At 39.4% G+C, this 23,180-nt stretch overlaps 1 protein-coding gene across 1 annotated transcript in view; it reads left to right on the plus strand.

Moving 5' to 3' along the window:
* Positions 1 to 23,180, plus strand: part of LOC147009077 (uncharacterized) — a 113,227-nt gene that overhangs the window by 19,504 nt on the left and 70,543 nt on the right. The window lies entirely within an intron of this gene.

Genomic DNA, 23,180 nt, shown 5'->3' on the forward strand with positions numbered 1-23,180 from the left:
ATCCAGTAAGTGCATGGAAACTCAGGATGTTATGGACAACCTCTGGTTCCAGATTTTCACTCACAGTGCACACTGGTACAAAGTGTTTGTCTTTGGACGTCCCACTGCTCATCCAGACTTCTTCAGCAGTTTCATGACGAATCAGAAGCAAGAGAATGTCAGTGTCTCTGGTGCACACAACTACTCTGTGGAAATTCTGGACACTGGCATCCAGAGCATGCAAGATGATTTTGGTGTGCGCTTCCTCGTGATTTGAGTTCAGGTGCTGCACATCTTGACCTGTGGATGATACAGCAGGAAAGGCATCTCCTCCAGAAACTACTACTTCATGATAGGTTGGTAAGGTTTGCGCTCGAAGTAGTAGCTGGTCACGCAGAAACCGAATGAGGTTTACTTTGTTTGCCTCCAGTGAGATGAATGACTGCCAGACAGAAGATAGACGCACATTACGGCCATCAATTATCCGACGTATTTTCCATTTACTTGTTCTTTGAACTCCAGCCCCAGACTTGATTGACTTTTGCCGGTAGTCATCGAAGACGATGTCCAGTCTTGTTTGTGTGCCTCTCGGGTTACTGAAGACTTGGTTACAAAATGAGTCAGCTAGATCGTTGAATGTTGTTGCATTAGATGGCTTCCCCAAAGCTTGCACAACAGCCATTCCATCAACGATAACACAGGTTGGTCGGTCTGTTTCGAGAAGTAGTTTTTCCTTGTAGTCGTCACAGAGTATATGGTACAGATCTGACTTTTCTGTGGGTCTCAGCATTTCATCTGGAGTCGCAATGGCAAGTGGAACTGGGGAGAGCTCATGTTGTAGTAGACCTTTGAGGTCTATTTGACGATCACTGCTTGCTGCACTTAACAACCTTCGGAATAGGTCACGGTCTGCTTTTACGGCCTTTTTCTGACCAGCTGGCGTAACGACATTGACAGTGTTCAGATTTGTGAATGTTTTCGATTTGTTCTTTGGGATAGCATCATGAAACTTCTCAGTGGCATCTGGAAGTAGACGGTTTGATACAAACTTGGTGAGCAACTCTGTGCCACGATTTTGCGCCGTTAGTAGATCCTCTTGTAGCCTGGTGTTGGCACAGTGGTTAGGGCAGCGGCTTGGGATCCAAAAGGTCCTGAGTTCAAGCCCCGTTGGGCCACGGAATTAATACACCAGGGGGTTGACTCAGCCTGTCATCCTTCCGAGGTCGGCGAAGTGAGTACCAGTGTACTGGGCCAGTGTATACCCTGGTTAAAATAGGTGTACCATATCCCTGTGTCGTAAGAGGCAACCAGGGTTGCGTCAGGAAGGGCATCCGGCGTAAAACATGTGCCAAATCACTATGCGGATCATACAGATGATCTGCTGTGGCGACCCCTCACGGGAGCAGCCGAAAGAAGAAGAAGAAAAAGAAGAAGAAGAGTAGATCCTCTCATGTCATCGCGGGCAACATCATTGGTTGATATGCAAACAAGTTCTTCACCTGTACGATTGAAGGGATTGAACTGCACGATTTGCTCTTCCAGTTTTTTCACATCAGTTTCGTCTCGTTTTATTCTTGAAGAGCTCCTGTCCCCTTTGCATCTAGAGCGATTGCGAGTCTTGCCTACCATCTTGCGAATGTCATTCGACAGTCGTGCTCGGTCACTGAATGTGATCATTCATCGGTTTAGGGCACTCGCGATCCGTGTTATGTCCACGAGTCCTCCCGCAATTTTACACTGTTTATTCACGTGTTCCAGTGCTTGGTCTGTGGCAATTTGGTTAAAATAGCCAGTCGACTCCTTCACGACAAAGTTTCCTGCCAAGAATTCCTGATATACAGAAGGGGCAGTTTGCTCCAGTTGCAACATGTCGAGCAGATATATGACACCCCATCGTGCGTAGTTGGTATGATCGTACGTGATCATGAATGGAAGCATGCTCTTGAAGGTTGACAGATGAAGGGTCCAGTCAGCTTCTCTGTCTGCTCTAACAAACAGAAATAGGGTTTCCACCAGATCTATGTACTGCCGCCAGAACATCAGTGTAGCATTAGATGCATTCTCTTCAAAGAATTTGTTGATGTCTTGGACAAGATCATCAACATGTTCGACGAATTCTTGAATGGTCGCAGATATGTTCTCATGGTCATTCTCCTTGAATGTTGTTGCTATTGGAGTGGCATAGTTGTTTGCATCTTCGATGCTGCGTTTTTGATTGTGATCATGCCATAGTTTGAAGGTCCGGAAGAGTGCTCTCCACATGGCTTCCATGGTTAATTTGTGTGCGCGAACAGCACGATTCCAGGATTTCCCTTGCATGATTCTCTGTGCAACACACTCGCTGTACACGCCAGCTTCGATCCAGATGTCAGCTTGATCAGATTGTGCGAAGTGACTGCCGAGAACGCCGAGGAAATTCATAGCTGTGTGGAATGCCCCGAGTCGTACGATGACATCGCTCAACTTTTCCGGAAGGAGCCAAACCAATTCCTTGGCTTTGTGGTACAGTGCCTGATCCAATATAATGACGGTTTTTGTCTGGCCTAGCTTCGCTGCAATCGCCTTGCTTCTCAGTAGAAAAGTCATTACCGTGTCAAGTTTGTGGGCAGTGGCTGGGATTATTGGGAGGTATCCCACTGTGGTTACATCTTCACTCGGTTTCACCAGTGATTAGTTGAACCCTGTCCATGCAGGGATGTGTTGGGCATCTTCAGCAGTCAAACGACTCATCACCCATGCAAGGTCAATCTTTTCACACTCTGACCTCCGTGATGCTGGACAGTCCAGACTGGTGTTTGTCACTGGTAGGCTGAAACGAGGGGGGACATGCTGCGGAGGTGCCTCGGATGGTGTTATATGATGGAATGTTGGTGGGATATTGCCAATGCTAGTTCTTCTACTGATCGTCGTTTCCTTTTTACTCTGTGAATTTGGTGGGCCTCGCTGGAATACTGCAATTTGTGTGACGTGAAGGGTGCCTTTTCCGTCCAAGGTTTCTTCTTGCATGTCAAAATTATCTGCTGCAAACTGAACGAATTTCCCTGGAACACCACCTTCTGGTACAAATGTGTTATCATTCTCCTCGAACCTTGATATCTGAGATTGTGCAATCGACGAGTCTATTCTGTTGACTGTTGGATAGCTTATACTATCCCCAGCCATATGTAGATACTCAATCAATTGTTTGGATCTTGTCAGGTGATGGACAAACAATCCTGTTCCAATATGCTTCGGTGTATTCTTGCGACCCATTGATATATTAGAGACGATATCTTGGCAGTTGTTTAAGATCCGTTGATGAAGTGCTGGACTGATATCATCATTAGGGCTGTTATCACAGTCAGGCTCTGAATGCTCGCTTAGGGCTGTTATCACAGTCAGGCTCTGAATGCTCGCCGGGGTTGAGTTCATCCTGTATGATCCACTTCATAAGCAGGTACACACTTGTCGGTATGCATTTTTCTTCTTGGTTCAAGTCATCATAGCCCCTGTGTCCACCAGCTATTTTCATGTCAGCCTTCAGTTTTGTTGTGACTGTATGTAGACAGCAGAGGAAATGTGATTCTGGGCTGAATTCATCTGGTTCCAATTCTTCTGGAAACCGTTCCATCAGCATACCAATGGCGTCATCAGTGGTTGCACTTGAAGCCATCAAAAGCAGTGGTTGGTTTGCTTGTCGTTGCTTCCAGAAAACGATTCTGTCAGCGTAGTGTCTCTGCAATTTTTGTTTTAAGACATGTGTTCGGCATGATGGATCGGGAATTGTGTCTACTGACATGAGTGACACATATTTCTCGACTACCGAGTCCATACTGTATATATGGCCACGTTTAAAGCCAGCATCCAGTATCAGTATGAGCTGGTCGAGTGAAGGGTCGATTTTGGAGTTTACATCAGGATCAGTAGGTCTGTTGGCTTTGTATTTACAAGATGGGTGATAGTGCGTTTCATATGATATCAAATCATTTTTGCCAATCCTACACTTCAGGTTCTCGTCAAATTTGGCATGACCCTTGATGGTTGCTTCCACCTCATCGGACTGCACTTGATGTACCTTGTCTCTTTTGCGACTCTGGCAATAGATACACTTTTTCCAGTCAACCTTTGGGACAATTATGCATGTCTGTGGTCTTGTGCTGCTGCTTGCACCATTTGTATTTACAAAAGGGGACATGTCGGAGTGGCGCTTCTTGACGAGGTCGATGTTGCTTCGGTTCGTAAATGACGCATAGCATGATTTGTGCCATTTTAGTTGTTTACTGAGCAGATGATCTACTGATGATAGGTCATTTCTTAGTCGTGTCACAAGGTCAGTTGATTCGTGAAGGAGTCTTTCAAGGAGAGATGAATACACTTTATGAATGCCTTGTTGACTTGAACATGATAAAGTGTCTGTACCTTGACATAAGACACACTTTGTCCAGTTAGTTTCAACCCTACATTTTTTTACAGGGAGTACCACTGTGGGTACAATAGTTTGGTCGTCAGTGTTAGCCATTGGTAGAAAGTGGTGAAGGCATTGTGCAGATAGGAAAGCAAATGTCTACAAGCACGAAGAAAGCATTCTATACTACTCCGGGGCAATCATCCATCAACAGGTTAGCTTTGATGGAGCGACACACCGTGGCCTTGTTCTTCATTCTGAAACAGAAAAGAGAAACCAACATGTCATACGTATATGATTATTCATCTGAAAACTATTATCATTGATGTCTTATTCATAGCAGAACAGCTGTCACATCTGAAGATGCTGAAAAAGACAAATGTACCCGTTATAAGCACATATTTGTTGAATTAGTCACGTTATCCATATTTACAAAATAAGGGGGTAACCTTAGGTTTGTATAGGTATCTACCAATATATTATAAAAATGTCATATGTGTTTGCTATCATTTTCAAGGGTAATGAACGGGGATTATTTCAGTGTGTCAATTGTATAAATCGGATCATAACTTTTTTAGTTATTGATGATATTCCATGTTGTCGAATGCTAACCCGAAATAATTTTTTGACAAAATTACTAGGTTTTTTCCACTATATGAAAAAGAAACATACAATATGTCTTCAAAGCATTATTGGTATGATGCAGTTGGTCATTCTGCTCATTTTGATACCATACACTTGCCCCTATGTTGGGTATTGGAGTCTACAGATAAATAAATATGATTTTGATAATGTCGCGAATCGTGGACGAGATTGAAATCACAAAATTAGCCATAAAACGGTCATGCACACCTTGCCAGAGTGAAAACCAGGCATTTCTAGTCCCCAGAGGTCCCCTCGACACGCCCATATAGGTTTTAGGTATATACAATGACACGTGAACGGAATTCTCAAAATGGACCTGTGGTTCCTGCACTAAAGTGGCTGAACCTTCTTCACGTCTGCTTGGCATCCGAGGTATGATCCTGACATATTGCTGGCTCCATCGTACGTTTGTCCACGGAGATTTGTAATAGACAGCTGTAGTCTCAGTAGCACGTATTTTAACATCGTAGCAATAGCAACTCCCGTGGTAGTGTTTATTTTGTACAAGCCAATGAGATCCTCCTTAACGTCGAGGTCCGATCCCAAGTATCTGATGCATATCGCCTCTTGCTCTATGCCACGTATATCTTGGGTTCCATCAACTATCACGCCGAACTGGACCGACTGCTCATTGATGTCTTGGCATATTTCTCTCAACACAGCGTGACTCATTATTGACAATATCTCGATTTGAATTTCAATGCTTGTGTAATTTGTTGTTCGCTTCAACTAGTTGGCCAGGTTTGCGTCATGTTCAGACCGTAGGCTCAGTAACTTCTTGAAGTTTCGCTCCAAGGCAGCTTTACCTCTCATCGCACAACCTTCTTCTGCCAGGTATCTCAAGGAAGTGATAATCTTGACAAGAGCTTTCCGGGCGAGGATTTGATTGTCTTTGATCTGAGTTTCTATCTGTGTGCGCACGTCGGTCTGCTTGAGGGCATTGATTTTCTCCACGGCGATGGCGAGGGGCTTGCTTTTCTGGTGAGCGCGGAATTTCTCTGAGGCGTTCTTCCAGTTGCAGAAACCACTCCTAATGAACGTGTCTTCGAAGCTTCCTGAGCAAGCGCTAAACAGCTTCTCCCGACTTGCACTCACGCAGGGATAGCACAAAAGCTTACCGAGTCTCTTGTCAAAATGAAGCCATGCGAAGTCTTTGAACCATTTCACTTGAATTTTCAGCGTTCGGTTAGCCAGAGTCGAGTTGGGATCGAAGCCGGATGTGGTCGATGTGGCTTGAGGAATTCAGGACACTCATCGTCATCACTCATGGAAACAGCTGAATCAGACGCCTCAATGGCATCCAAATCTCGTCAGTCGGGTCTTTCGCCTTCACCTCTTTTGAAGGACAGAAAAAGTCCAGGATCTTGGTATTTTGCTTCTCCATGTTAGGCGTCTAATGACCTGTGCCCCATTCTGCAGCGACGCAAGTTGTGACACATCGCTGAGCCCAACGCATATGCTCAACGTAGGTACCGACTGGAAATTCCTAGTCTCGTTTTCAGCTGTGTACACTGTATGAGTGTGAGTGACAGAGCTGCCGTCAGTGGGTGTGAGCGGCCAGCCAGCGCCGTGTGTAGAAGAGACGGTGCAAGTAGGGGTCGACAGTAGTGTATATGATGTACACTACCGTCGCCCCGTATATGCACTGTCCAGTACATGTACAGTACATGAGGTCTATCTACAGCGTGAGGATGCATGGTATAATGACAAGAATAGCAACGAAGGCTTATCGCTGCGTACCGACAGCTATTGCTTGATTTTTTTTTTTGCATTTTTCAAATAGGCATGGGACTCGAAATGTGGGGGGACAAAATATACTCTGTCCCCCCCTGGTTAAAAAAAAAAAGTGGGAGGGACATGTCCCCCCTGGGATCGACGCCCATGCTTGCAAGTATACAAAATTGACCCTCAAATAGTCACACTGATTGGGAACGCAATGACACTGGAACACAACTCTGATACTTCCTTACTTAGAAGGAAAGATTGAAATCCCAGGAGTAAAGATAAGACGTGGTATCTTTCAAGGTGCCAGCCTCCCCCCCCCTCCTCCTGTTTTTCCCTTGCTCTGGACCCACTGAGTAATCTCATCAATGAATAAGAACTTGGATGCAATCTGATATGCAACAGAAAAATCACTAAAGAAAGAAGTAAGGTAACACATCTGCTGCATGTGGATGTTCGAAAACTCTTTGCACCAAATGATGATAAATTGGCAGACCAACCGAAGCTCGTAAAGCAGTACTCGGGGGACATCCAAATGAAGTTTGGTCTTGCCAAATGTGCCAAATGAACATTTCTATCAGGACAAACAAAAATAAGAGACAACATCTCAATCTATCAAATATAACATCACAGGAACTAGAAAATGAAGCATCCTGCAAGTACTTAGGAAAAGAACATTTCAATATTCCAGTACTAGAATAATGATGGAAACACAAACTGAATGCGATCCTTTAAAATGAACAAGTAATGCTCACCTGTAACAAAATGATCCTGTCAAGTGTGGACATCACAAACAAAGCATTGCTTCCAGACATTGTGCTCAAACACAAAAAGGGGAAAAATGGCATTGTTTGAGGTTTCAATTCCCAATGAATGGTTAAATTCCACAGAAATAAGGAAAATGACCAAATACCAGGATCTGAAAAATGAGGTCAAGAGGATGTGTAAATTGAGGAAAGCAGAAATTGTCCCAGTAATCGTTGGAGCTGCAGGACTGATGAAGAAAACCATGACTGAGTACTTAAAAATAATTCCTGGGAATATCACCACAAATGAGCTGCAAGTGGAGGCTGTGAGAGGTTCAGTGAAGATTCTGAAAAGAGCCCATGGAACGAGGCTGTGAGAACGGAACTTCACAGTTTGGTTTATTAATCATGATCCTTCACCAAAAAATAGGAGATGGAGATTTTGAGTTCTGGAAGAACTTTCTCCCACCTCCTGAAACCCATAAATGGAGATAACCATTGAGGGAAAACAACGTTAAAAAGAAGAAATCGTAAACCAACAGAAGAAATTATAATCAACAGTTTAAAAACAACCCAAAAAAGTTCCACTGAGAGCTAAGGAAACAAACAAAATATCACAACTCCCCCTAAAAAAGAGGACCGAGAAAATTTTTAGAAGATAAGAGTGTATTTGAAGACAAAACCAACACAACAAGGAAGCAGAGTGGTTCTGACACTTTGAAATGAAAAAGAAACATCTGCAGCAAATGCGTGTAATGAAAATTGATGAACAGAAAACATCTTGCAAAAGCATCGAACTTCAAATTCCATGGCTTGGATGGGATACCAAACTTCTGGCAAAAGTAATTTCATAATCTCCACCCTCACTACACTCAGGCATTTAACAAACTCATCCAAAGGAAACAGTCATGGACGAATGGCCCACAGAAGGCAACACACTTCTGATTCCCAAATCTGAAGAAACCCATCCACCTAACAAATAATAGACCAATAAATGCCTCCCAACAACATACAAACTTTTAACAGGTATAATCACCGATGCAGTTTACAACCACCTCGCTCAACAAGGAGCTTTAGAGACAAAGTAGAAAGGATGTAAGAGAGGAAGCTATGGAACAATAGACTATTTATCGTTCAACAAAAAAACCACACTCAAAAACTGCAAGCTCCGACACACCAACTTATCCACTGCTTGGATTGATTACAAAAAGCCTTTGACGGTGTCTCACATTCATGGATTATAAAATGCGTGCAATGAAACAAAATTGACCCCCAAATAGTCACACTGATTGAGAAAGCAATGACACTCTGGAACACAACTCTGATACTTCCTTACTTAGAAGGAAATATTGAAATCCTAGAAGTAAAGATAAGATGTGGTATCTTACAAGGTGCCAGCCTTTCCCACCCCCCCCCCTCCTGTTTTCCCTTGCTCTGGACCCACTGAGTAATCTCATCAATGAATAAGAACTTGGATGCAATCTGATATGCAACAGAAAAATAACTAAAGAAAGAAGTAAGGTGACACATCTACTGGACATGGATGATCTAAAACTCTTTTCACCAAATGATGATAAATTGGCAGACCAACCCAAGCTAGTAAAGCGGTACTCAGGGGACATCCAAATGAAGTTTGGTCTTGCCAAATGTGCCAAATGAACATTTCTGTGAGGACAAACAAAAAGAAAAGACAACATCTCAATCTATCAAATACAACATCACAGGAACTAGAAAATGAAGCATCCTACAAGAACTTAGGAAAAGAACATTTCAATATTCCAGTACCAGAACAATTATGGAAACACAAACCGAATGTGAACCTTTAAAATGAACAAGTAATGCTCACCTGTGACAAGATGATCCTGTCAAGTGTGGACATTGCAAACAAAGCAATCCGTCCAGACATGGCGCTCAAACACAAAAAGGGGGAAAAATGGCATTGTTGATTGAGGTTTCCATTCCCAATGACTTTGACTAAATGCCACAGAAATCAGGAAAATGACCAAACACCAGGATCTGAAAAATAAGGTCAAGAGGACTTGATATAAAGACTTGAAAAATAAGGTGAGGATCAAGGACTTTGAAATTGAAGAAAGCTGAAATTGTACCAGTGATTGTCGGAGCAACAGGAATGAAGAAGAAAACCCGTACTGAGGACTTAAAAATCATTCTTGGGAATATCACTACAAATGTGCTACAAGTGGAGGATGTCAGAGGTTCAGTGAAGATTCTGAAAAGAGCTCTTGGAATGAAGCTGTGAAAACGGAACTTCACAGTTTGGTTTGTGAATTACCTTTACCAAAAAATAGGAGGTGGAGATTTGTTTTTTGTGTTCTGGGAGAACTTCCTCCCACCTTTTGAAACCCACCAATGAGAAAAGACATGAGTGTTCTTTGTGTCATCAAGTGTTTGTCCAATCGACACATTTGAAACCTCATCAAAAAGTGCACAGAAGAGAGAAATCCACAAATGGAGATTATAACAAGGAGCGAGACTCCACAGTTGTTCCAGGTGCTTCAACACATTTGATGATTTTGCAATATTGAATGTACGTACATAGCACACAGGAGAGAAGCTGTACACATGTTCAATATGTAATGATAGTGTGGGAACCAACTTCAATAAAGTGGCTTTCTTGTGATTCTGTTTATGCATCAGTGTATTTACCTTAAACCTATGTCTTTGGCTAGAAGGGACTTTTTTTTTTTTGGTGTACATTGTCGAGGGTCGTATGAGTGCGAACACACAGAACATCTTACACGGAGAGCAGGAGACAAGAGAGGTGGGAGAGGAAAGCACAAAACAGTGGGAAACACACTGACGTCTGTAAAAGGGAAAGGGATGGGGCAGGGTACTCAGGGTAAACAAGGACACAGGGACCTTCAGGAAGGAAATCAGAAAATTTGAATGAGTGAAGATTAGGATTTTGGATGGGAGAAGATATGAGATGGTGGTGAACATCTGTTTTGAACACCAAACTGAATAGTGGAGAAAATCACAATCTTGGTAGTCAAATGGGAAACATAATGAATGTTGACAGTATCAATAAAGTATCATCAAAGGAATAACCAAGACAACCGTAAATATAGCACACAGACTGAGGGGTTTTTAAATATTTAATGGATGTCAAGAAAACAATGGAAAAAAATTTACTACAATTTTGAAATGATTTGAGGTTCAGGAGGAACTCAGAGCAGAATGCTTCCAGAGGTTTATCATTTTGTCTCAACTCAACAAAGATATTTAGCCCAAGAACCAAACCCCAACATATTATTTATCAACATTCTCGATGGTGATGAAAGTTATAAGAAAAGAAGGTGTTTTAATAAACTACAAACCCAACAAATTGGTCGCCTTTTTGACACGATTAAATTCATTTTTTTTAATGAAATCAATTTTGCAACACAAACAAAATTTTATTTTAAACACAAAAATATAATAAATGAATCAACAAGAGATTTCACCAAGAAGACTATTTTAATGACAAGTATTTATAAATCCATGAGATTTCACCAATTTATATTTATTTTAAACACAAAAATAATGTTGCGGGGCAAGGACGTTGGCCGCGGTCCGTCCGCTGGATTTAGCTGCGAGTCGGCTCGACCGATCGCCCGGAATTCAGATCGTCACCCCGGATAAGTCTGGAGTCGACGGGCCCTCTATTGGACCGAAATTCACCAATGGATAGACCACGTGGGGTAGGATCGATTGCCAATTTCAATTTACCTAAGTACCCACGTGGTCCACTACCGGGGAATTTCACCCTCGACGGAACTCGGACGGAAACGAGCCGCTTAGCACGCTCGTTCCGTATGCGATTCCGAGCAGTTTAATCGCCGAGAACCGCCAGTCCCGATTATCCTGTGACAACGGCAATGGCCAGCTAATCCCTCACACGCGACACGCTCATTCAATGCAAGAATGGACACGAACGAGCTGAAACATTGAACAAACGGGGTTTATTTATATGCAATTGGGGAAATGAAGACAAAATTATGATTTTGTGTCCAACGAGTGGTTGCTGAGAGAGACTCGGATAAGATTTGTTACCTGCATAGTCCGTGAGCGTCAGTTGCAGCTGTATGGACATGTGGCTCGTTTTCCTGACGCTGATCCTGCTCACCAGATTCTCTCAGCGGGGGAGTCTCATGAGTGGAGGAGGCCAGTGGGCCGACCACGTGCCTCGTGGTTGCAGCAGGTTGACCATCATCTCAAGGAGATGGGGATGGGCCTGGCATCTGCCTGGGGGATGGCCAGACGGAGGCCCCTGGAGTATCGGCGGAAAGTGGACGCAGCGACGCGCTGTTCTGGCACATGCTCCCATACCTGACCTGACCTGATATTTCTTTACTCCCTTTAACCTTTTATCAATCTGATCGCCATACTTATAAGCATATGCCTTTGCTCTCAATCCAATAAACTCACTCATTACTTTTCTACCCAACTCATCCTTAAACTTCCCAATAACCTTTTCATTCTTTTTGGAAAATAACTTACTCTTCTTGCTGAAATTACTTGTATCAAACACGCCAATATTTTTCTTCATATCTTTATAAACATCATCAGTTTTTATATCTAGGATAAAACTATCAGTGTCCATATACAACAATGAAACATTTTCACCATACTCTTTCTTTAAGTCATTATACAAATAATCATACATCAATATCTTTGATAAATCAAGAACTGCTGTTCCAATATAAATTGGTTTATCCATTACAATACTTTCCTTTTTCATATGAATTGCAGAAAAGTTCTCTGAAAAAACCTCTTCTCTCTCAAAACTTGGTTTATTTATCAATCTCGAAGCTTCTTTCCAAGATGTTGCGAATCTAATGTTTTGCCTGTTTCTAACATTTTCCATAGTCTTTCCAAATACAGCATTATTCATTAATTTATAAAAGTCCCCTTCAAATTTTACTTTTGTATTTGCTCTCATATCTGTATTGAATTGAATATACTTTTTCACCCAAGGACTTTGTTTAAATTTTAAAACTCTATGAATTTTAGCTACTCTCAATCCTTCTCTCAAAAACTGTTTTAAGCTTCTCTGATGCAAAACATATCCCTCTTTATCATAGAATGTTGGTAATAACTTTTCTGTTGATTCGCCTTTAATATTAAAACTTTTATGATAATCACTGAACCATTCTTTCTTTGGGGTTTCTTTCTCACATGCAAAAGGAAGGTCTTTATGCTTATTATGAAGATCACTCGGGTACCTCAAATCAACTTCAAAATAATAACCTTCTTCTTCGTCATTCAATTCCTCTTGAGAAGAAATAACAATATTCATCAAAGCCTTTTCATAATCCTTTTCTTCCACCCACTCTAATTTACCATAAGGCAGGGATTGAGACATTGCCCATCCATACAAGTTATTAGCATCAAAATACATCAAATAATAACTATCATAATCTTTTTCACTATCATAATTTGGAAGATATTTATTATTTGCTTTAGCATATCTTTTTGAACATACTTGTGATATTCCACCTCTCTTGGACTTCTCAATCATCAAAAGCATATCAACATCACTGATTAAATCTATATCTTGTTTTGTCATTTTCAACATTGCACTCCAAGCGAAACCAGGAGCTGTGAAATAGTGGGCAGGATCTAATCCATAACAATTTTTATTTTGACAGAGTGATCTAAAAGCTTCAAACACATCAGCTAACAATAAAACATCTGTTTTTAGATATAAATCATGATATTCTCCAAGGTTCTTTATCTTAAATATTTTCCATATTTCTTGTGCGTGTTTATATTCCTTATCACTTATCTCTTCTTCATAAAGGTTATTATAGAAACTTTCTTTTGAAGGAAGTTGTGTTTCTTTAAATCTCATAAATGAATCCATATAATCATAAGGATAAATTCCCTTACTTGTAAGAATTTTCTCTTTACTTTGAATTTCATTCCTTGTTTGAATTTCCTCTCTCGTGACAATTCCGTCTTTAATAAGAATTTCATCTTTAATCAGAATTTCCTCTTTAGTTAGAATTTGATTCATTGTTCAAATTTTCTTTATAATTAGAATTTCATCTTCAGTTAGAATTTCTTCATTAATTTCCTCATTAATTCGAATTTCCTCTTTACTTTGAATTCTCTCTTTAATGTGAATTTCCTCTTTAGTGAGAATTTCCTCTTTTGGAAAGAATGAATTAAGATTTGGAAAAGAGTCCGTGGAGCTTAGATTTGATGCGAGGGAGGCTAGTGGTGTTCCCATAAACTTGTAAGAATCTAGAAACCAAATACAAGTTAAAGGTTTTGTGAATATCATTTTTGTAAAACAAATATACTTTTGACTTGTGTTTGTTATGGCAGAAATATTCCCTGGTGTTTTTGAAAGTTCATTTATAAATAGATGTGTATCATAGTTGGCGCTGTTGTGAAGAAAGACTGGAATAAAAGAAGGTAATTTATAATTAAGATTACAACAGGAATGAGCGGGACCTCTATATTTACCAGTAAGATGACAATGATCCCTAAGTTTAGACTCCTTAATTTCCCCCTCACAAATATGACAGATATTGTTCTTTCTAAATTCTAATTTTTCTTCTTTGGTTAATTTCATCGGTTCATTTGTTTCTTTCATTAATTTAGTGAGTCTTATACAATCCTTTTCTAATCGTTTTACAAACTCTTGTGAAGCTTTTTTTCCACTATAATGTTCAAGTTTGTTATACTTTTCTCCAACAGATGATTTGATATAATAACAGAAACCACAAGGAATATGTTTTTGATATTTATTTGTATATGATTCTTTTGGATTAGGAGAAGCAGTATTTATCTTTTAAAGGATACACTCAAAATCAGCGTATATCACAAATGGGTGCATGATAGATTTATTATAATCTTCAAAAGAAATCTTTTCACCAGGTTGAGGCATTGTAATTACAGCTGATTTATGATTAGTACAATATTTTGAATGTTGTTCTAATCGTTCTTTTGTATGAAATGAATTAAGACATCGCTTACAAGGATATATTTTGTTTGCTGTTCTGAATACCTGAGAAGAGATTAATCTTGATAAATTATTGATGTATGTGTAATGTGAAATTATGTATGTGTAATGTAATGAAATTTTTAATATTTGAACTTTGTTTGTATCCGTTAATCCATATACATTAATAGAAAGATTATTCTTTTTCTCAAATTTAGGAATATCTGTTAGTGGCATTGGGAATTTAAAATCTTTAATGTCCAAGGTATTCTCATATTTCATATATTGTTTTACTCTTTATGAATTACATTTTGGTGGATGAAAGTGAGCAAGAACAGACCAGAGAAAACATTTATTATCATTGTTCTTAATATTAACAACTGCCTTCTTTAGTTTTATTTCTTTTGGTAATTCAATATAAGAAGAAGCTTTCAGAGGGTTTGATTTTAGAATGTGTATATCTAAAAAGATGATTTTTTTAATATTGAATCCACTTCCTACAACTGTATTATCAACATCCTCCTCTTGTTTTGATAGTTCTTCATAAACCCCACAATTCAAAAAATCTTGAAATGATGTTATAAAATGAAGATCTGTTCTCATATAAGGAGTTTGTTCTTCATCTTGTCTTTTCATATTCATTTTCACTCCCATTTAAAACTTTAAAGTTTTCATTTCTTTTAATGTCTTTTTAATAACTTTTTCAACATCAGGTTTCACGATTTCAATTGATTCAGCTGTTGATGATGGACCGGGTTCTCCAAATTGAAAAATCCTTATTTTTAGATGCCCTTTAAATGCCCTATCAGTGTTTTCAATATAATAGTCTCCCTTTACTTTAAACTCATTTTTCTTGTGTTTTTGTGATTGAAGATGTTTATTATAACTTCTCTTCAAAACATCCTTTGAACAGATATCACAATGTTTTCTTTCCAACTCAAGAGGACATATTTTATGAAATAGATTAAATGTGTGTTTGTTGGTTCGGAGGTGTTTTTCTATAATGTTTATATTCGTGATTACAAACATCGCAGTATGTTTGTTGTATTCACCATATTTATATAATAAATCTTTGCTTAAACTAAAATTTTCTTGATGAAAATTTCGTTTATTTTACAGGTGAATCTGTGCTTAAAACCATTTTATCCTCCAACTTTTTCACTTAATAAATACAATGTTTCAAGACACAAAAGACAAGTTTCAATAAATCTCTTCATTTGTTAAAGATACTGAGAAATATGTCAAGGATGTAAAATTGAACAAAGATAAATATAACAACTATTGGATAAAAACAATTATGGTAAATAATATGAGTTCTTCAATTTCCTTCAGTGGAAGGGCTTTTAGTATACCTGGTAGAGCATCAATTAAAGTATCTCGAACAAAAGTTTCTTCTCTCCTTCTGGTAATATATTCAAAACTAGAAAAAGCAATGAAACAAGAAAAAGTATCAAAAAACAAAAACCTTATAGATGAAGCTTTAGAAAGAAAAGATAAGACCGGAAGAGATTTTAGGTTCATTTTATTCACAGGAATTACAAAAGACAAAACTAAGCAGATAATACCCATGGGAGCAATGGGTTGTCCCTTCACTCCCTCCTACTATACACCTTTGTGGACACCAGAGGGTCAAGTCTGAGGTGTATAACAGCATATAATGTGTGTCAAGGGGGGGCGTTCTTAGATCTGTGAACCCCAAACACAGAATCCTCAACTGAATAGTCGAAGCTTAACTTTTGTTTGTTGGTGTGTGTGTGTGTGTGTGTGTGTGTGTGTGTGTGTGTGTGTGTGTGTGTGTGTGTGCAATGGGAGCAATGGGTTGGCGCTTCACTCCCTCCTACTATACACCGTTGTGGACACTCGAGGGCCAAGTCCGAGGTGTATAACAGTATATAATGTGTGTCAAGGGGGGACGTTCTTAGATCTGTGAACCCCAAACACAGAATCCTCAACTGAATAGTCAAGGCTTAACTGTGTGTGTGTGTGTGTGTGTGTGTGTGTGTGTGTGTGTGTGTGTGTGTGTGTGTGTGTGTGTGTGTGTGTGTGTGTGTCCCAACCCTCACATTCAAAATCTCAACCCCAACTCAATCCTCGCCCAACACAATGTCTTTTTCAAAATGAGATTTCCACCTCTATGTATTTTTTACGTTTTTTTTTTTTTTTTTCTCTTCTTCCAATTCTGTCTTTTAAGGCTTTCAGGTTTGATGAAATAGAAAGGGGGAGTAAGCCTGCACTTTCTTCCCAGAACTTTCTTGATCTTGCTCCCATCAAGCACCATCCGACAAAGAACTACATCGATAGGTTTAGATCCCAAAGAGTGATAGCAACTCCAAAATATAAATAAATAAAATAATAATAAACAAATAAATAAATAAATAAATAAGTCTCCAAAAAAGTTTCAAGTCTCCAAAATAAACCCAAATTTCCAAGTCTTCAAGGTATAACCACATTCCCGTTGAGTTTCCAAGATATGTATCACATTGTGAGTAATCAAACCAGAACCCACATTTCAAGTCTTCAAAATAAAACCAACTTACAAAGTCTCGAAAGGATAACTCATTTCCTGATTTTTTTCAAAATTTGTGAGTCTCCGAGGTAGGTCCCATATTTAGATCCATCTTGGCAGAACCGTTTTGCTGAGTCTCCAAGGTAGTAATTTAAACCATCAAGGCAGAACTCATTTACTGATTTTTTTTCAAAATTTGTGAGGTCTCCGAGGTAGGTTTCATATTTAAAACCACCAAGGATAACTCATTTCCTGATTTTTTTTCAAAATTTGTGAGTCTCCAAGGTAGGTCCCATATTTAGAACCATCTTGGCAGAACCCTTTCCTGAGTCTCCAAGGTAGTTATTTAAACCATCAAGGTAGAACTCATTTACTGATTTTTTTCAAAATTTGTGAGTCTCCATGGTAAAACTTGTATTCTGGCTCATCAAGGTATAACTTGTTCAGTGGGTATTGTCTTGATAACTCACAATGAGTACTATTGCTGTAAAACTCTTTTTCAGGATTTTGCTGGTCTCCAAGGTATAACTCTTTGGTTGGGTCATCAAGGACGAACTCGTTCTGTGGGTCTTGGTCGCTCATAAGGTCTTCAACCAAGCCAACAATTTCGCCCCAAGTTGTGGCAAAATCGGTATTTTCATATTGCATTTCAGATACAATTTCCTGTGAGAGAAAATAATAATGTATTAATCAAGTGATTTAATTATTAAATGAGTATGCTTCAATCAAAGTTTGAAAATAGGAAAATAAAAATCTTACCTCAACAGATAAGAGGTTTGAATCCAGTTCATCAACTTGAAGGTTTAGTTCCATACAAGTCGGAGAGTTCCAAGGAACCCCAAAGTCATCCCACTCAAGGTCTTGCTCACTCACAAGGTCTTCAACCAAGCCAACAATTTCGCCCCAAGTTGTGGCAAAATCGGTATTTTCATATTGCATTTCAGACACAATTTCCTGTGAGAGGAAATAATAATGTATTAATTAAGTTATTTAATTATTAAACGAGTCGATGTTTAAAAGGAACTAAAAATCGGAAAATAAAATCTTACCTCAATGGATAAGAGGTTTGAATCCAGTTCATCAACTTGAAGGTTTAGTTCCATCCAAGTCGGAGAGTTCCAGGCAAGCACACAGCACACCATCACCAGCAAAAAAATGTTTAAAATGGAGCCTGGGCTTGAGGCTTTTTTGGGAAAGACTGGTGGGTGTGGTTTCCTTTGGAAATTCCCTGGGCAAACCCACGCAGGCCTTCTTTGGGCAATTTTTCAAAACCATAACATGCTGGAATTTTCTTGTGATTTCTTTGTGAGTCAGAGATGAACTGGAAATGATGTAAGAGTAGGTGGGGCTTAGCAAAAGTAGGCGGGGCTTAGGGAAAGTGGGCGTGGCTTATTAAAAAATACCTCATGTAAAGTGGGCGGGGTTTAGCAAAAGTGGGCGGGGCTTAAAGAAAAGTGGGTGGGGCTTATAAAAATTTTGCGGGAAGTGGGCGGGGCTTGGAGGGAAGTGGGCGTGGTTTATGGAATACCTCGTGAAAAGTGGGCGCGGCTTAAAGAAAAGTGGGCAGGGCTTTAAAAAATTCCATTTGGGAGTGGGCGGGGCTTATGAAAAGTGGGTGGGACTTAACAAAAAATAATCTGTGGCTCAGGAGGTGGTCAAACAAGAGCATTAAGAGAAGTTTATCATTTCGTAATGGCACAAAAGGGGTATCTTAAAAAATATACAGATTCAAATGTTTTGTTTTTAAATATTTTAGATGGGGATTATTGTGCAAAGAAAATTAAACTATTGAAGGAATTTGAGAATGAACAAATCTTTATAGGTTCAATGAGTGAGCTAAACAATATACATTGGTTATTTGATAAAGAGTGTCCCGAGGCTTAGACATTTCAGATATTTCTTTAGAATCACCTTTAACAAATCACATTACTACTTTGCTACTTGAACAAATCTTTATCTTATTGCATGGGTTATTTGAAAAAAAAGTGTCCCCAGGTTAAAAGGGGAGACAAATAAATATACATTGGGATAAAAAGGGGGTTTATTTTTTAGGAAAAAAAATATTAATCGCTGAAAATCCCCCATTCATTTACATGGGGAAAAGTGAGCCAGAATCAGTATATTCACCCTACTCTCATAGGTTCAAAGCACGTCACTCATAGGTTAAAAATTAAGTTTCGGGTATGCTAAACATTACCTCGACGTGTTTTGACTTATGAGTAACTTACAAGTAACGTGTGTCCGATGTGTGTCTACTATCGCGGAGCATGCAGAGAACTTATGCCAGCGTATGCGAAACTTGTGAGCCATACGTCGAGTACGTCGTAAAATTTTCAGCATGCTTGAAATTACACGACGTACAAGACGTACCACGGAATATGACAGCGTACTTCATTGTTTTTCAGCGTGCTCCTAATGTATACATAACTTACCCATACCGTATTCGACGTGTGCCAGCGTTTTAGACACATTTTTCATAGGTCAGCACACGCTGGCGAAATCGTCAAGGTGTGACTGCGATGTTGACACTTCCAATTTTCAGGTGGTTATGATTTAAATTGGCATGTGGCAGGTTTTTAACAGAGAACGCCACGAGTTTGTCGGCGATACGTGCAGCGCACTATGCCAAAGATAAACTATCGTTGGGCGTCGGTTGTGAACGCCGACAACAGGCTAAGCATTCGTTGGTATAAGTTATCTATAAGCCAACGAAACGTTCTGTGCCCGTTACTAATATATTATGCATACGACCAACACGTTATGAATACGACCGAATCTTTTTTAAAAACATCAAAAGTTCAGCGTAAGCCAACGTTTTACATACATTTTTATACGTTGCCATTGTTGGCTAAAACATCAAGGTGTGACAGCGCCTTCACATTTCTCGAGTTATCATGTTTTGGATGTTTGACCTCACTGTGACCTTGACCTTTGACCGATTTTGACCAAAATCTAATCAGCACTAGCTATCACCCTCCTGAATCACGTGGTGCAATTTGACATTGGTAGCTTCTTCCGTTCTCGAGTTATCGTGCCTCCAAAGAAACAAACAAACAAACAGAAACGGAAGTCATCAATATACTTACGAAATCTTTAGATTTCGTTAGTAACAAGCAAACGGAAGTCATCAACATACTTACGAAATCTTTAGATTTCGTAAGTAACAAGCAGTCATAGACTGGGACTTACGAAATCGTCAACTTGACCTCTGACCTTGTCCAATAAAAGCTGTCTCCAGAGAAGGTAGTGACGTAAACCAGAAGTTTATACGATTAATCTGGACCAAACCATCAAAAATCGTAACGTCGACCGAAGCAAAAATCTCCATTTCTCCACGCAATTATTTTATATTATTTTATCAGTCACAAAACCGTAATATTCGGCCATCCACCAACAATCTTTACATAATCCGACGGCTCAGCGAGTCAGGCATGTGACGATAACCTTTATTGGGATAAAAAAATGACTTTTAAACACCATCTTTATCGAAAACACCGTCAGCGCGCACACACAAAACCATACGTGAGTCAACGACGCGTCTGCTCGAGCACACTGCATCACGTGACGACCCGTGACGCGTGAGTGAAATATTTTTTATACAATCTTAAAATGTCTCCAAAACATTCGATTTTTACCAGAATTTCGACAACCGAGTTTGAAGCGTCCTAAGCGATCGCAAAAACCGAAGACAAAAGTAAAATCGAAGTTAAAACGAACTCGTAACGTCGAGCGAAGCAAAAATACTCCATTTCTCCACATGAATTGAAGGAATTATGTTTGACCTCACTGTGACCTTGACCTTTTACCGATTTTGACCAAAATCTAATCAGCGCGAGCCATCACCCTCCTGAATCACGTGGTGTAATTTGACAGTGGTAGCTTCTTCCGTTCTCGAGTTATCGTGCCTACAAACAAACACACAAACAAACAAGCAAGCAGTCATAGACTGGTACTTACGAAATCGTCAACTTGACCTCTGCAATTGTCTAATAAAAGCTGTCTCTTGAGAAGGTAGCAACACAAACCAGAAGTTTCTACGATGATTCTGTACCAAACCATCAAAAATCGAATGTTTTGAATGTTTGACCTCACTGTGACCTTGACCTTTGACCGATTTTGACCAAAATCTAATCAGCGCTAGCCATCACCTTCCTGAATCACGTGGTGTAATTTGACACTGGTAGCTTCTTCCGTTCTTGAGTTATCGTGCCTACAAACAAACACATAAACACAAACAAACACACAAACAAACAAACAAGCAGTCATAGACTGGTACTTACGAAATCGTCAACTTGACCTCTGAAATTGTCGAAGAAGAGCTGTCTCTTGAGAAGGTAGCGACACAAACCAGAAGTTTCTACGATGATTCTGTACCAAACCATAAAAAATCGAATGTTTTGGATGTTTGACCTCACTGTGACCTTGACCTTTGACCGATTTTGACCAAAATCTAATCAGCACTAGCCATCAGCCTCGTGAATCACGTGGTGTAATTTGACATTGGCAGCTTCTTCCGTTCTCGAGTTATCGTGCCTACAAACAAACAAACAAACAGAAACGGAAGGCATCAATATACTTTTGAAATCTTTACATTTCGTAAGTAACAAGCAGTCATAGACTGGTACTTACTAAATCGTCAACTTGACCTCTGACCTTGTCTAATAAAAGCATGAATCAGTCAAAAGCCCAAGGGGAGCTTGAATTCTGAATTCATTGTGGTCTGCGATTTTACACTGTGGTTTGCAGATTATGAGTCCCAGATAAAAACTAGATTTCTTTTAAAAATTTCATTTTTTTGTTTTTATTTTTAAAAAAGTGATTCAGTACCAGCAGGATATGCCAGATAATAGGTGTATTACTTTTCAGAAGAATCTGATAAAAGACTTATTATTTATTATATATTATATATATATATATATATATATATATATATATATATATATATATATATATATATATATATATATATATATATATATATATATCAGTTATTCATCGCTGTTCAAAAATTTCGACAACCGAGTTTTAAGCGTCCTAAGCGATCGCAAAAACCGAAGACAAAATTAAAATCGAAGTTAAAACGAACTCGTAACATCGAGCGAAGCAAAAAATCTCCATTTCTCCACGCAAAACCTTAACGTCACTCAACAACGCGTCTGCTCGAGCGTAATGCATCATGGGACGACCCGTGACGCGTCGAGTGAAATATTTTTTATCCAATCTTAAAACGTCTCCAAAACATCCGATTTTTACCAGAATTTCGACAACCGAGTTTTAAGCGTCCTAAGTGATTGCAAAAACCGAAAACAAAATTAAAATCGAAGTTAAAACGAACTCGTAACGTCGAGCGAAGCAAAAATACTCCATTTCTCCACATGAATTTACGGAATTATGTTTGACCTCACTGTGACCTTGACCATGACCGATTTTGACCAAAATCTAATCAGCACTAGCCATCACCCTCCTGAATCACGTGGTGTAATTTGACATTGGTAGCTTCTTGCGTTCTCAAGTTATCGTGCCTACAAACAAACAAACAAACAAACAGAAACGGAAGGCATCAATATACTTACGAAATCTTTAGATTTCGGAAGTAACAAACAAGCAGTCATAGACTGGTACTTACGAAATCGTCAACTTGACCTCTGACCTTGTCTAATAAAAGCTGTCTCTTGAGAAGGTAGCGACACAAACCAGAATTTTTTACGATGATTCTGTACCAAACCATCAAAAATCGAATGTTTTGGATGTTTGACCTCATGTGACCTTGACCTTGGACCGATTTTGACCAAAATGTAATCAGCACTAGCCATCACCCTCCTGAATCACGTGGTGTAATTTGACATTGGTAGCTTCTTCCGTTCTCGAGTTATCTGTACCAAACCATCAAAAGTCGAACATTTGACCTCACTGTGACCTTGACCTTTGACCGATTTTGACCAAAATCTAATCAGCACTAGCCATCAACCTCCTGAATCACGTGGTGTAATTTGACATTGGTAGCTTCTTCCGTTCTCAAGTTATCGTGCCTACAAACAAACAAACAAACTAACAAGCAGTCATAGACTGGTACTTACGAAATCGTCAACTTGACCTCTGACCTTGTCTCATAAAAGCTGTCTCGAGAGAAGGTAGCGACGCAAACTAGAAGTTTCTACGATGATTCTGTACCAAACCATCAAAAATCGAATGTTTTGGATGTTTGACCTCACTGTGACCTTGACCTTTGACCTATTTTGACCAAAA

This window comes from Eptatretus burgeri, chromosome 17 (genome assembly GCF_056783735.1).
Source record: "Eptatretus burgeri isolate ZD-2024b chromosome 17, Ebu_testis_v1, whole genome shotgun sequence".
Taxonomy (NCBI): domain Eukaryota; kingdom Metazoa; phylum Chordata; class Myxini; order Myxiniformes; family Myxinidae; genus Eptatretus; species Eptatretus burgeri.